Raw genomic sequence first — 13,593 nt, forward strand, 5'->3', positions numbered from 1 at the left:
GAGAAATAATATTTGATATTTTTAATTGATATTTATTTTAGAAAGTATTTTGTTAAAAACAAGACAACAGGTCCACAAATGGAGTTGCTTCACTAAACCCCAGATCACCAAACTGAAACTTAATTACAGTTTCACCCTTTCCCAGGAATGGAATCTTAAACCAGTCATCAGGTATTACCTGATAAGCATTGGTTAAGAAATCTACCTGATAGACCCCTGCCATAGTCTAAAGCAGGGGTCGAAAACCTATGGCTCTCGAGCCAGATGTGGCTCTTTTGATGGCTGCATCTGGCTCGCAGACAAATCTTTAATAAAAAATAATAATAACGTTAAAAATATAAAACATTCTCATGTATTACAATCCATTCATTTCCTACCGCTCATGTTCATGGTTGCGGGTGGCTGGAGCCAGTCACAGCTGTCTTCCAAGACAACACCAAATTTTTATTGGATAATGTGTAATGTACACGGGTCATTATATGGCTCTCATGGAATTACATTTTAAAATATGTGGCATTCATGGCTCTCTCAGCCAAAACAGTTCCCAACCTCAGTTCTAAAGGAAGGTGACCACAATAACCAATCCACTTTTGCCCTGTATAACTTGCTTATTCCTGCTCCCTTCTGTCTTTAAAAGTCTTTTATTTTGTATAGCTCCTTACAGCTACTTTCTATTAGGTTGGATGTTGCCTAATTCATGAGTCACCAATTAAAGCCAACCAGATCTTTAAAATGTATGCAGTTGAATTTTGTTTTTTAAAATATAAAATCTCAATAAGACCTTCAATGCCCAATAACCCAATTCTACACATGGGTAGGATTTTATTTTTTAACATTGTAGAAATGAATCAAAATAAAATCACTTATTTTGGGTTCAAAATGGAGTTGACCAACACAGGCAGTTAAAGAAAATTAAATTTAACCTTACCTAACATTAGTTGCAGAAATTTATAGTTCTTCTCAGAAATTAGTAGTGGACACCAGCCAGTCTCTAAACACCAAGTCTGTTCATGCCATCTCTGGACTCCTTGACTCTGTTACCAGGGTCCAAATAAGAAGAAAGACCATTAGGCAACCAATCAGCTGAAACAGCCAAGTTACTCCTGATTTACCCTATAAAAACTCCTTAGTCTGTGAGTAACACAGTATCATTGCTCCTGCAGGTTTGAGTTTCCTAGCTTTCAGGTTGAATCCCTTGTAACACATTTATCTACTTACTTTGTTTTTCTCATTGTAAAGAGTTTGGTTTTTGACAATATTTTGAGGAATATGAGTCATCTTTTTTCCAGAAACAAGCATGATACAATTGTGCCCATTTAGAGAATTGACACTACCATTATTATTATACATTATAGAGGTAAAAAAACATAATGCTAAGTATCTTAATTTAATCCACTGACTATTTCTATTCTGCTTCTGTGTTGAGATACACATACAAAATCACATTAAAAAAATAAAATGAGAAAGCTAATATATAAAGCACAGTAAGAGTTCATTTCTTAGTGGAGTCTCTAAAGAATCAGGTGTATTTCCCCTAACTCTTACAGAATAGGTAGGAATTTGTGAGTGGAAATGATGCAGGTGAATTATATATAACTAAATGTGCACTGTCACATATGTAACTTTCCTAGTCTTGAAATTGTTCCTATGGGAAATATGATACATTCACAGAGACCCAATTCATTATGTGATCTTCAGGACATAATTTAGTGAGAGAATGGGAACTTCTTCTCTTCAGGCATAGGAAGGCAGGTTCTGCTTCCTCCATGAATAAACATATTGAAAAGATAATGTTACTATTTAAATGGATGTCATCAATGGGCAGTCAGTAGCAATTAATACAGAAGCTGACTACAACACATTCGAGAGGAAAAAAACACAAATTCAGTGTGAACGCTAACTGTGGGTTTACGTGTAATTAAAGAAAGAAGCTCAGCAAGGTTGAAGAATGCAGGAACGTGGGGAGGTGACAGAGCAGAGTGAAAGATGGCAGACTTTTGCCAATGGATTTCAGGGAGAAGAGGAGAAAAAGAGTAAGCAGAAGCAGTGAAATTCAGATGGGCAGTTCCTAAAGGCAATGTGGCTGTTCCCATCAATAACAGAGAGTGGCATTTCTCAAGGCCACTCAGTTGGCACAGGAAAAGAGGACACTGGAGAAAACAGCATGTCCCAAGGCCAAACTGTTTACCCAGCAGGAGCTGACCTAGAGCTCTACAAGCTGTTGGAAAGAATGGCCTGTGCACAGCTGAGGGAGAAATTTAGACCTTTCTATTCTTCATTCAGTTCAAATAAAAAACAGGACACAATCAACATAACAAAAGTGTGCCGATTACTCAGTGTAATTCTCTTGCATTCATCAAAAGCCTTTCTCTCTTTAGAAGCTTGTTCCCCACAAGTCCTTAGGTGTCTAACAGAGCTAATAAAACGCGTGGTCAAAGAGGCGCTTGTACTCACATGCATTAGCAAAAGTGTAGGCAGGGCTGCCTACTGGACATGCTGTGAAGTATAAGGATAGGTTTAGCATTTAAAAATACTTTTTTCATGGGCTTGCTACAGTGCAAAAAAGAAAGAAAAATCCCCCAGCAGGGTCCTACAGGTTGAGGCACTCTTTTCTTTGAAGGCCCAGGTTTAAATGTAAGTCTGTTAACTAAAGAAATCTAGAGTTCTTTCCTAGGCAATAAATAGCCTTATCTCGAATGATTGATAATATTGCAGATGGCAACTTGGGGTATCTCCCCAGCTATTCTTCTTTCTAAAGTACCCCAGTTAATGTGAGTTTGACAGAAAAAAAATGTTTTCCTAGTGTAAACATGCTATCATGATCACAGCTCACTGAACAAGTAAGGATACATAGATTCAAGCAGGGCCAATCGGGACCCTTTGCAGCAGAATGTAAACTGGGGGGCACAGAAATGAGGGCTTGGAAATTGAGAAGGAAGGTATAGATGTTTTTCTTCAAATCTGAATTATGTAGACACTACTTTCATCTATCTATCTATCTATCTATCTATCTATCTATCTATCTATCTACCTATCTATCTATCTTTTCTAGTGTTTTCTGCTTTTATTGGAGGGGTAGAAAATACAGGCATAGAGAAAAGGGCTATTGAGCAGGTGACTCCCCCTCTTTTATTTTTTCAAACAGAAGCATGGTCACTTGGATGGCAGGATCACCTGAAAGGTACATCTTGAGTTTGTAACAGCATCTCCAACTGTTCTATTGAATTTCAAAATGAGAAAACCTTTTTTCCTTTAGACAAACAATGCACACTGGAATTAGGTGTGAGGCATCTGGCCAGGTACAGGGTCCAGGCAGTGGTGGGGGTGCTTGACTTCTGCAGGAGCGGCTAGGTGGTAGAGACAGGTGGGAGTGCAGCTACAGGCAGGACAATTCATCAAAGGGCATTCTGATGCTTACTTTCTGGGGGGAAGAAGGGGAAGAGCAGATGAGCATGTGGGGCAGGCAAGTGTGGGCAACTCTGTCCAGAGGGCAGCCCTTAGAAAAGTGACTTCAGAATAAAGATTCAGGGGGTGAAGAAAAATAAAAGAACCCAGTTCCATGTAAGGTCTGAGGGTAGAGGCAAGAAGGGGGTGTTGAAAACTGCAGATTGGGCAGTAAAACATCTTCCAAGAAAACTGGCCCTCTCCAGATGACACTGGGGGATGTGACCTAGGAACTCTGCTAGGAACCTGTCCCCCCACATCCTTAAAGCCGTGAACAGCAACACCAAGAGTTACCTTAACAGTTCCTAAGGCACCTTTTTTTCAATATTCTACACTGGACACAGAGCTTAGAAACCTAGCCTGAGAGGCTGTCACACACCTGTGGTGACACTGAGGGTGGACATCCCAGCCCACTGACTGCTTTGGGGGTGATCTGGAGCCCAGTTCCCTGGAATCAGTGGCAGCGACCCCTCTTGGTAGGCGGCTGATTAGTTCCTCAGAAGGGCAAGTGCAAAATTTGAATGTTTCCCCTCCCCTTTCTTTGTAATGACAAAATCTGGGATGATTCTAGTTCTTTTTAAAAAATTACAAAAACTCAGTGTTAAATGGTTCATGCAAACATTTCACAGGCATTGCTTTCAAAGGAGGAAAATACCTTGGAATTTCAGTACAATCTTACTAATTGTGTACAATGTCATTTGGTCATGGATAAGCATCACACTATATTTACATTTATAATCACTAGCTATTTATAAAATCAAATAAAATAATAAATAAAAATTATGTAATAAATAGTCATATCAAAGAGTATACATTTCCTGGGCAGCAAAATGGCTACAGAGTAGGCAGACGTATCAAATTCTACCTCCTAGAACCAAAGTGGATTACAACTTAATTTTAAGAACCATAATCTGGAAAAACCAACGTTGGACTAAACTAAGAGGACTCTTTAACCAAGGGACATTGAAGAAGCCACACAGAGACTGGTAGGAAAAGTGGAAATACAGAGAGGGCTGCCCAGCTCCTGGGAGCAAATGGCAACCCAGAGAGTGGGAAGTGAGTTTAGTGAAGAGGGCCTTGGGCCCCAGGAACAAAGCCCCAGCCTGCAGCCCCAGAGACTAGAAGAAGTGTAAGGACATTATTTAGCTGCAAAACAATTCAGGAGAAAGAAACAGATTTATCAAACCCAGGATTCTTCTTAAAGGGACCACACAGAAAACCTCATTCACAACCACTCACCCAGGGTTCCAGGGAATGGAGAGTGAGGAGAGGACTGGAGTAGCAGGAAGAGAGTGTAATATAGGAGGCACAGGCAGAAAACACTTTGAGGGACAGCCACCCTAACCCCTGGGCTGAGTCACTCCCCAAATCTGAAGTAAATATTTCCCCTGGAACCAGCAATACCAGCAAAAGGAAGCAGGACACCAGCCAAACAAGCTCTTCTGCAGCACTCAGAGCAGAGTCGCTTAGAAGGAGGGAGCCTAAGGAATACAGTACTGAGTGCTTGGGTCTGAGGTGCAGTGCCCCCAACCACACTGCTGAGGGCTAGCCAAAAAGCGAGTGGAGGCACAGTCCCATCAGTGGGGGTGGAAGCCAGGTCAGCCATACTAGGCCCGGCAGTGGCAGAAAGGGTGCATGAAAGCAGTCCAGCTGGCTGCAGGCCCACCTGCAATCCCACCCGTAGGGGAAAGGTGAAAGCATAAGAGTGCAGAGACCCACTGCTGAGCATGAGCATGCAGCCCCGCCCAGCCCACAGAGCCAGGGCTTGAGGGCCAATGGGTGAGCACAACTCCATGCGCAGGGGTGGTGTAAAAGCCTGGGAACAGATTGAGAACAGCAGCTGAGTGCAGGCACGCAGCCCAGCCTGGCCCCCAGAGCCTGGGGTTTATGGCCAGACTCGCGAGCACAGCTCCACCTGTGGGGGCGGATGAAAGCCTGAGAATAGGCTGAGACCCGCAGCTGAGCAAAGGTGCTCACCCCTGCCTGTGGTGCCGAGGCTTGTGGCCCCAGGGTGCAGTGCTCAGCCCCACCCATGGTGGCGGGGCAAAGGCCAAATCTTGTAGACCCGGGCACGTGAACACAGCTCCTCCCATGGAGGAAAGGCAGAAACCACAGCAACAGCAACAGCTGGCCAGCGCCGGCAATGCCCATACCCAAAAGGAGGAGGCAGCGGCAGAAGGAGTGGTGAGCCTGTAGACAGACCACATTTAGGAAACACATAGATCACATCCATTGGATTACAGTGGCCACACCCTTCTTATACACAAAATGGAAAGGCAGAGAATTGCAACCCAATTGAATCAAGAGAAATCCCCAGAAAAGGGTTTGAATGAGTCAGATATAACCAAATTACCAGATGTAGAGTTTAGAATAATGATTGTCAGGATGCTTGAAGATCTTAAAACAATAGATGATCATAACAAATAACTAAATGAAGAGATAACAAGTATAAAAAAGGACATTGAAATAATAAAAAAGAATAAGTCAGAAATGACAAATACAATATCAGAAATGAAGAACACAATGGAAGGAATTAAAAGCAGAATGGATGAAGCTGAGGATCAAATCAGCGAGTTAGAGGACAAGTTAAATGAAGGCATGGAAGCAGAGTTACAAAAAGAAAAGAGACTCAAAAACTCTGAGGAAACCCTAAGAGAGTTCTGTGACAACATGAAGAGAAATAAAATCTGCATCATAGGGGTTCCTGAAGAAGAAGAGAAAGAACAAGGGATAGAGACTCTTCAATCAAATCATAGCTGAAAACTTCCCTAAATTGATGCAGGAAAAAGTCACACAAGTTCAAGAAGTTCAAGAAGAACAGAGAACTCCATTAAAGAGAAACCCAAAGAAATCTACACTAAGTCCATCATAATTAAGATACCAAAGCTAAATGATAAAGAGAAAATATTAAAAGCTGCTAGAGAAAAAAAGGCTATCACCTACAAAGGAGCCCCCATAAGGATGACATTTGACTTCTCAACAGAAACACTTGAGGCCAGAAGTGAATGGCAAGAAATATTCAAAGTAATGCAGAACAGGAGCCTACAACCAAGACTACTTTATCCAGCATGGCTATCATTAAAATCAAAGGAGAAATAAAAAGCTCTCCCCCCCCCAAAAAAACCCTCAAAGAATTCATTACAACTTAACCAGTGCTACAAGAAATGTTGAAGGACCCATTGTAAACAGATCAAAGGGGAAAATAATATAGCAAAAGAGAAATACAGCTTTAAAGAATAAAATGGCAATATACAACTACATATCAATAATAACCTTAAATGTAAGTTGATTAAGTGATCCAATCAAAAGACATAGGGTAGCTGTGTGGATAAGAAAACAGGACCCATACATATGCTGTCTACAAGAGACACACCTCAAAACAAAAGATGCACATAGACTGAAGGTAAAAGGATGGAAAAAAAATATTTCATGCAAGTAGAAATGAAAAAAAAGCTGGAGTAGCAATACTTATATCAGACAAAAAGGACTTTAAAACAAAGGCTATAGTAAGAGATAAAGAAGGTCACTACATAATGATAAAGGGAGCAATCCAACAGCAGGTTATAACCATTATAAATATCTACTCACCTAACATAGGAGCACCTAAATATATAAACCAGACTTTGATGGATATAAAGGGTAAGATCAACAGCAATACTATAATAGTAGGGGATTTCAATACCCCACTAACATCACTAGATAGATCCTTACAAAAGAAAATTAATAGAGAAACGGCAGACTTAAAGGACACACTAGATCAACTCAATTTAGTAGATATCTTCAGAACCTTTCACCCTAAAGCAGCAGAATATACATTCTTTTCAAGTGCTTATGGTACATTCTCTGAATAGACCACATATTAGGGCACAAAAGAGGTCTCAACAAATTTAAGAAGATTGAAATCAGATCAAGCATTTTCTCTGAACAAAATGGCATGAAACTAGAAATCAACCACAATAGAAAAACTAAAAAATACTCAAACACTTGGAAACTAAATAGCATGTTATTAAATAACAAATGGGTTAACAATGAGATCAAAGAAGGAGAAAAAATTCCTAGAAACAAATGATAATGAGTATTACAACTCAAAATTTATGGGACACAGCAAAAGCAGTACTGTGGGGGAAGTTCATAGCATTACAGGTATACATTAAGAAGCTAGAAAAAGCTCAAATAAACAACTTAACTTGCATCTAAAAGAATTAAAAAAGAACAGCAAGTAAAGCCCAGAGGTACTAAAATGAAGAAAATAATAAAGATCAGAGCAGAAATAAATAACATAGAGGCTAAAGAAACAATACAGAGGATCAATGAAAGAAGGAACTGGTTTTTTGAAAAGGTAAACAAGATTGATGAACCTTTAACCAGACTCACCAAGAAAAAAAAAGAGAGGACTCAAATAAATAAAATTAGAAATGAGAGTGGAGAAATAGCTGACACAAGAGAAATACAAAGGATTGTAAGAAAATACTATGAAGAACTGTATGCCAAAAAATTAGACAACCTAGATGAAATGGACAGATTCATTGAAACATATAATCTTCTAAAAATCAATCGAGAAGAATTAGAAAACCTAAACAGACCGATTTCAACAAATGAGATCAAACAATTATCAAAACACTCCCAACAAACAAAAGCCCATAGCCCGATGGCTTCACAAGTGAATTCTACCAAATATTCAAAGAAGAACTAATACCTATCCTTCTCAATCTATTCCAAAAAATTCAAGAGGAAGAAAGACTTCTAAGCTCCTTTTATGAGGCGAGCATAATTCTGATTCCAAAACCAGGCAAGGACAACACAAAAAAAGAAAATTATAGGCCAATATCTCTGATGAATCTGGATGCTAAAATTCTCAACAAAATATTAGCCAACCAGATCCAGCAATATATGAAAAAATCATACATCATGAACAAGTAGGATTTATTCTGGGAAGGCAAGGCTGGTACAATATTTGCAAATCAATCAATGTTATTCATCACATAAACAAAAGGGAGGAGAAAAACCACATGATAATTTTAATAGATGCAGAAAAAGCATTTGATAAAATCCAGCACCCATTCATGATCAAACTCTCAGCAAAGTGGGAATACAGGGAACATACCTCAACATGATAAAGGCCATCTATGACAAACCCACAGCCAATATCATACTCAATGGACAAAAATTAAAAGCAATCCCCTTAAGATCAGGAACAAGGCAGGGGTGCCCCCTTTCACCACTCTTATTCAACATAGTTCTGGAAGTCCTAGCCACAGCAATCAGACAAGAAGAAGAGATAAAAGTCATCCAAATTGGAAAAGAAGAAGTAAAACTATCATTATTTGCAGATGATATGATATTGTATATAAAAAACTCTAAAGTCTCAGTCAAAAAACTAGTGGACCTGATAAATGAATTCAGCAAGGTGGCAGGATATAAAATTAATACTCAGAAATCAGAGTCATTTTTATACACCAACAGTGAACTGTTAGAAAGAGAAATTAAGGAAACAATCCCCTTACTATTGCAACCAAAAAAATAAAGTACCTATGAGTAAATTTAATCAAGGAGATTAAAGACTTGTACTCAGAAAATTATAAAACATTGATAAAAGAAATCAAAGAATATACGAACAAGTGGAAGGATATACTGTGTTGATGGTTAGGAAGAATAAACATCATTAAAATGTCTATATTACCCAAAGCAATTTAGAAATTCAATCCAATACCAATTAAAACACCAATGACATACTTCAAAGATATAGAAGACATATTCCAAAAATATATATGAAACCAAAAAAGAACATGAATATCCTCAGCAATCTTGAAAAGGAAGAATAAAGTGGGAGGTATCACACTTCCTGATATCAAGTTATACTACAATGTCATTGTACTCAAAACAGCCTGGTATTGGCATAAGAACAGGCATATAAATCAATGGAACAGAACAGAGAACCCAGAAATAAACCCACAGCTTTATGGACAACTGATATTTGACAAAGGAAGTAAGAGCATACATTGGTGTAAAGATAGCTTCTTCAACAAATGGTGTTGGGAAAATTGGACAGCTACTTGCAAAAAATTGAAACTAGACCACCAACTTACACCATTCACAAAAATAAACTCAAAATGGATAAAAGACTTAAATGTAAGCCATGAAACCATAAGCATCATAGAAGAAGGCAGTAGCTCTCCAACATCTCTCAGCAATATATTTGCTGATTTATCTCCATGGGCAAGCGAAATAAAAGACAAGATAAACAAATGGGACTATATCAAACTGAAAAGCTTTTGTACAGCTAAAGACAATAAGAACAGAATAAAAAGACGAACTACACAATGGGAGACCATATTCGACAATACATCTGATGAGTGGTTAATAACCAAAATTTATAAATAACTTGTAAAACTCAACACCAGGAACATAAAGAATCCAATCAAAAAAATGGGCAGAAGAAATGAATAGTCACTTCTCCAAAGAGGACATACAGATGACCAATTGGCATATGAAAAAATGCTCATCACTAATCATTAGAGAAATGCAAATTAAACCACAATGAGATATCATCTCACACCACTCAGAATGGCCCTCATCAACAAAACAACACAGAATAAGTGCTGGTGAGGATTTGGAGAAAAGGGAACCCTACTGCACTGCTGGTGGGAATGTAGACTGGTGCAGCCACTGTGGAAAACAGTATGGAGAGTCCTCAAAAAATTAAAAATCAAACTGCCTTTTGAGCCAGCTATCCCACTTTTAGGAATATACCCCAAGAACACCAAAGCACTGTTTCAAAAGGAGAAATGTACCCCCATGTTTATGGCAGCATTGTTCACAATAGCAAAGATCTGGAAACAGCCCAAGTGTCCATCAGTAGATGAGTGGATTAAAAAGCAGTGGTATATATATACAATGGAATACTATGGGGCCATGACAAAGAAGGAAATCTTACCTTTTGAGACAACATGGATGGACATGGAAACTATTACGTTAAATGAAATAAGTCAGGCAGAAAAAAAATATATGGCCTTACTCATTTGAGGAATCCAATGAACAATGTGAACTGAGAAATGGAATTGAGACAGAGGAGAGATCAAAGGGACCAGAGGAAAAGAGAACAGAGGGAAAGGGGATGATAGGATGGGATAAAGCTGAAGGGAAGGGGGGAGGGCTCTTTGGGGAGGGGGGCAAGGGAGATAGTGAGGGGAATACTGGGGTGGGGGGATGCATTCGGGCAACAATAGAATGTATGTAAACAGAATAAATTAAAATCAATAAAAAAAGAGTATACATTTCCTATGAAGAGAATGCTATTTTGTTTAAAGTAACCATTGGATGCTCAATGTGTTATGTCCATGAACTAGTTTTTCCATGACTGAACTTGCATTCAACAGGTTTGACGTCATCGGTTTATATCACAGACATTTTAAGAACCCATGTTAATGCAATGACTTTGACTCTATTCTTTTATCAATAATTCTCACCATTTACAGTAGCACTGGAACTTCATGATAAACATCCAAATTCAAGGTCTTAAATCAAGCATAGAAATCAATTAGCAGTATTTGGTTTTAAAGGATTGTCCAAATAATCCAGGTTGTGTTTATTTAAAAATATAATTACTATGCTGAATATCTCAAATATTTAAATCCAAATAAAATTTATAAAACAGATCCATGTTTTCCTAAATTTCTGCAGCTTCCAAGGTTGAGTCTGATTTTTCTAGAGCAACACTGTCTCATAGAACTTTTGCGATAATAAAAATATTCTGTGTCAGCACTATTGAAAACAATACACACTAGTCACATGTGGCTGTACAGTTACTTGAAATGTAGCTAATGAGACTAGTAAATTGAATATTAAATTGCATTCTATTTTAACATAATTTTAAATAGCCACATGTGGTTAGCAGCTACTATAATAGTCAGCACAGCTGTACTTTTATCTGAACTGCCTTCAAATGCTGGCTTTCCAAAAGATTACTAAAACAACTTTATGAATAACACACAATTCTTTAACTTAAAAGAACAAGCATTGATTTGCTCACACAGATTTTATGGGTCATAAATTTGGGAGCAACCTAGGTGCGTGGTTTTAGTTCAGAGTCTTTCATGAAGCTAAGTCATGATGTTTGCTGGAGCTGCTGTCATCTGAAGGCTTGTCTGGGGCTGATGGATTAACTCTAGAATGTCTCACTCACATGCTTGGCAGAAGGCCTTGGTTCCTTGCCAAGTGGGTCTCTCCAAAAGGCCTGCCGGGCTCTCATAACATGTTGGCAGGCTTTTTCTAGAGCATGTAATCCAAGAGAAGTTGAAATGCTTTTTATGACCTACTCTTTAAATTCAAACACTGTCACTTTCTTTTGAATCACTATGTCTAGCAGGCTCTCAACAGTAGGGAAATTAGTCTCCAAGGCTTCAGGGGAAGAATATCAAAGAATCTGTGTACATAATTTTAAATCCACTATAGACATGTTAACTTCCCTAAAGCAATGGAATTAATCTGTGGAAAGGCCTGCATATATACTTGTTTTGGTCTGTGTCTGAACTGGATGTTCCCATCACAGTTCACCACTGTTTAGAACAATTATACATTCAGACACATGGTTTCTTGAATTCATGTCAGAAACCAAATGTAATCTAAAGGCAACTATGTAGCTTAGTTTTTGTTAATTTTAAAATGTAAGTATTCAGAAAATCTGTTTATTAGTTCCCAAATACTATTTTACCTTATCATTTCATCTTTTTAATCATTTTCTCTTTTCTAAGTAATTGGATATACTCACAAAAATTAGAGGACCAGGGAACATGCAAATACTCCAGTACTTCCATGCTTTGTATAGTGCATTTTCACCAATGAAATAAAAGTTGGCTTTGCATCTCATTTGCATAATCAAACAACTTTAATTTTTATGAGCAATACGTATTATGCTCAAAAAGAAGTTTGAGCAATCAGCAACGTGCTTGTAATTCTAGGATCCATTGCTATACTGGAAAATCAGCTAAACTGCTCCCTTCCAGGAAGCTTCAGAATGACAGCCATGATCAATCTTCTCTTTGACAGTCTCTTATATAATCCTATTTAAGAGGTGTCCCCATGGTTAGGTTCAGGGAAGTTTAATAACACTGGGGAACAATTTTTTTCATTTTCTGTTGCATGAGGTTTTAGAACTGTTTCTATGTATTTCTGCATTACTAATTCCAAATCTTAAATCTGTTTTTTGGTACATGCTCTAGTTTTTATGCAATTTTAATTTCTTTTTGTTATAGCTAATGGCATGCATTGGTTTTTAAATTGAAGTTCAAGGGCAACAACTCTTGGATTGAACATAACCACAAGGCAATTAATGTTTTACAAACATCACTTTTACATAATTGTAGTTGTTCTTAAATAGTAAAAAATTATTATCTGATAAAAAACACCCTCTTATTTTAAGATTGAATCATGGCTTCTTTGAGTAGGTATAAATATAAGAATAGTCCTGACACCTTCTGTTATATATGTGGCTGTTACACAGTTCAACGTCAAAGGCGCAATATTTCATCATTTGTGACATGTGCATATATTGCCTATTTTCAAGTTCCCCTTGGTGATCAAGAAAAGAATTAGGCTCCTCATATTGTGTGTCATAATTGTGAGGAAATGCTTCGTGACTGGACAAAAAAGAAATGCAAAGGAATGAATGCCTTTTGGTATTCCCATGGTTTGGAGTGAATCTAAGGACCACAGCAGTGACTTATTTCTGTCTGATTCATACGAAGGGCATCGGCAAGAAAAAACAGCATGTGATCACATATCCTAATATTCCTTCAGCAATACGACCTATCCCACACTCCGGTTTCAATTTTCAATGGTTTTATTTCTTCTAAGGACAAAGAAAGTGAACATGGTGATCAAGTGTATTTTGATAAGATGCATGAGGAAATGGTTGTAGAATCTGAAAGGTCTTCTTCTGATGCCAAGTAGTCATTAATCCCTCAGCAGTTTAGCCAACCTGAATTGAATGACTTAGTAAGAATGACATAAAAATTGTCCTCGACTTTCTGAAGTATGAGGAGCATAACTGGATCACTTGTGTGGATCTTAAAATAAAAAATTTCCTGCTAGGACACCAGAGAGGTTTCATGAAGTATCCTTGCTTTCTGTGTTTGTGGGACAGCTGAGCTC

This window comes from Saccopteryx leptura, chromosome 2 (genome assembly GCF_036850995.1).
Source record: "Saccopteryx leptura isolate mSacLep1 chromosome 2, mSacLep1_pri_phased_curated, whole genome shotgun sequence".
Lineage (NCBI taxonomy): Eukaryota > Metazoa > Chordata > Mammalia > Chiroptera > Emballonuridae > Saccopteryx > Saccopteryx leptura.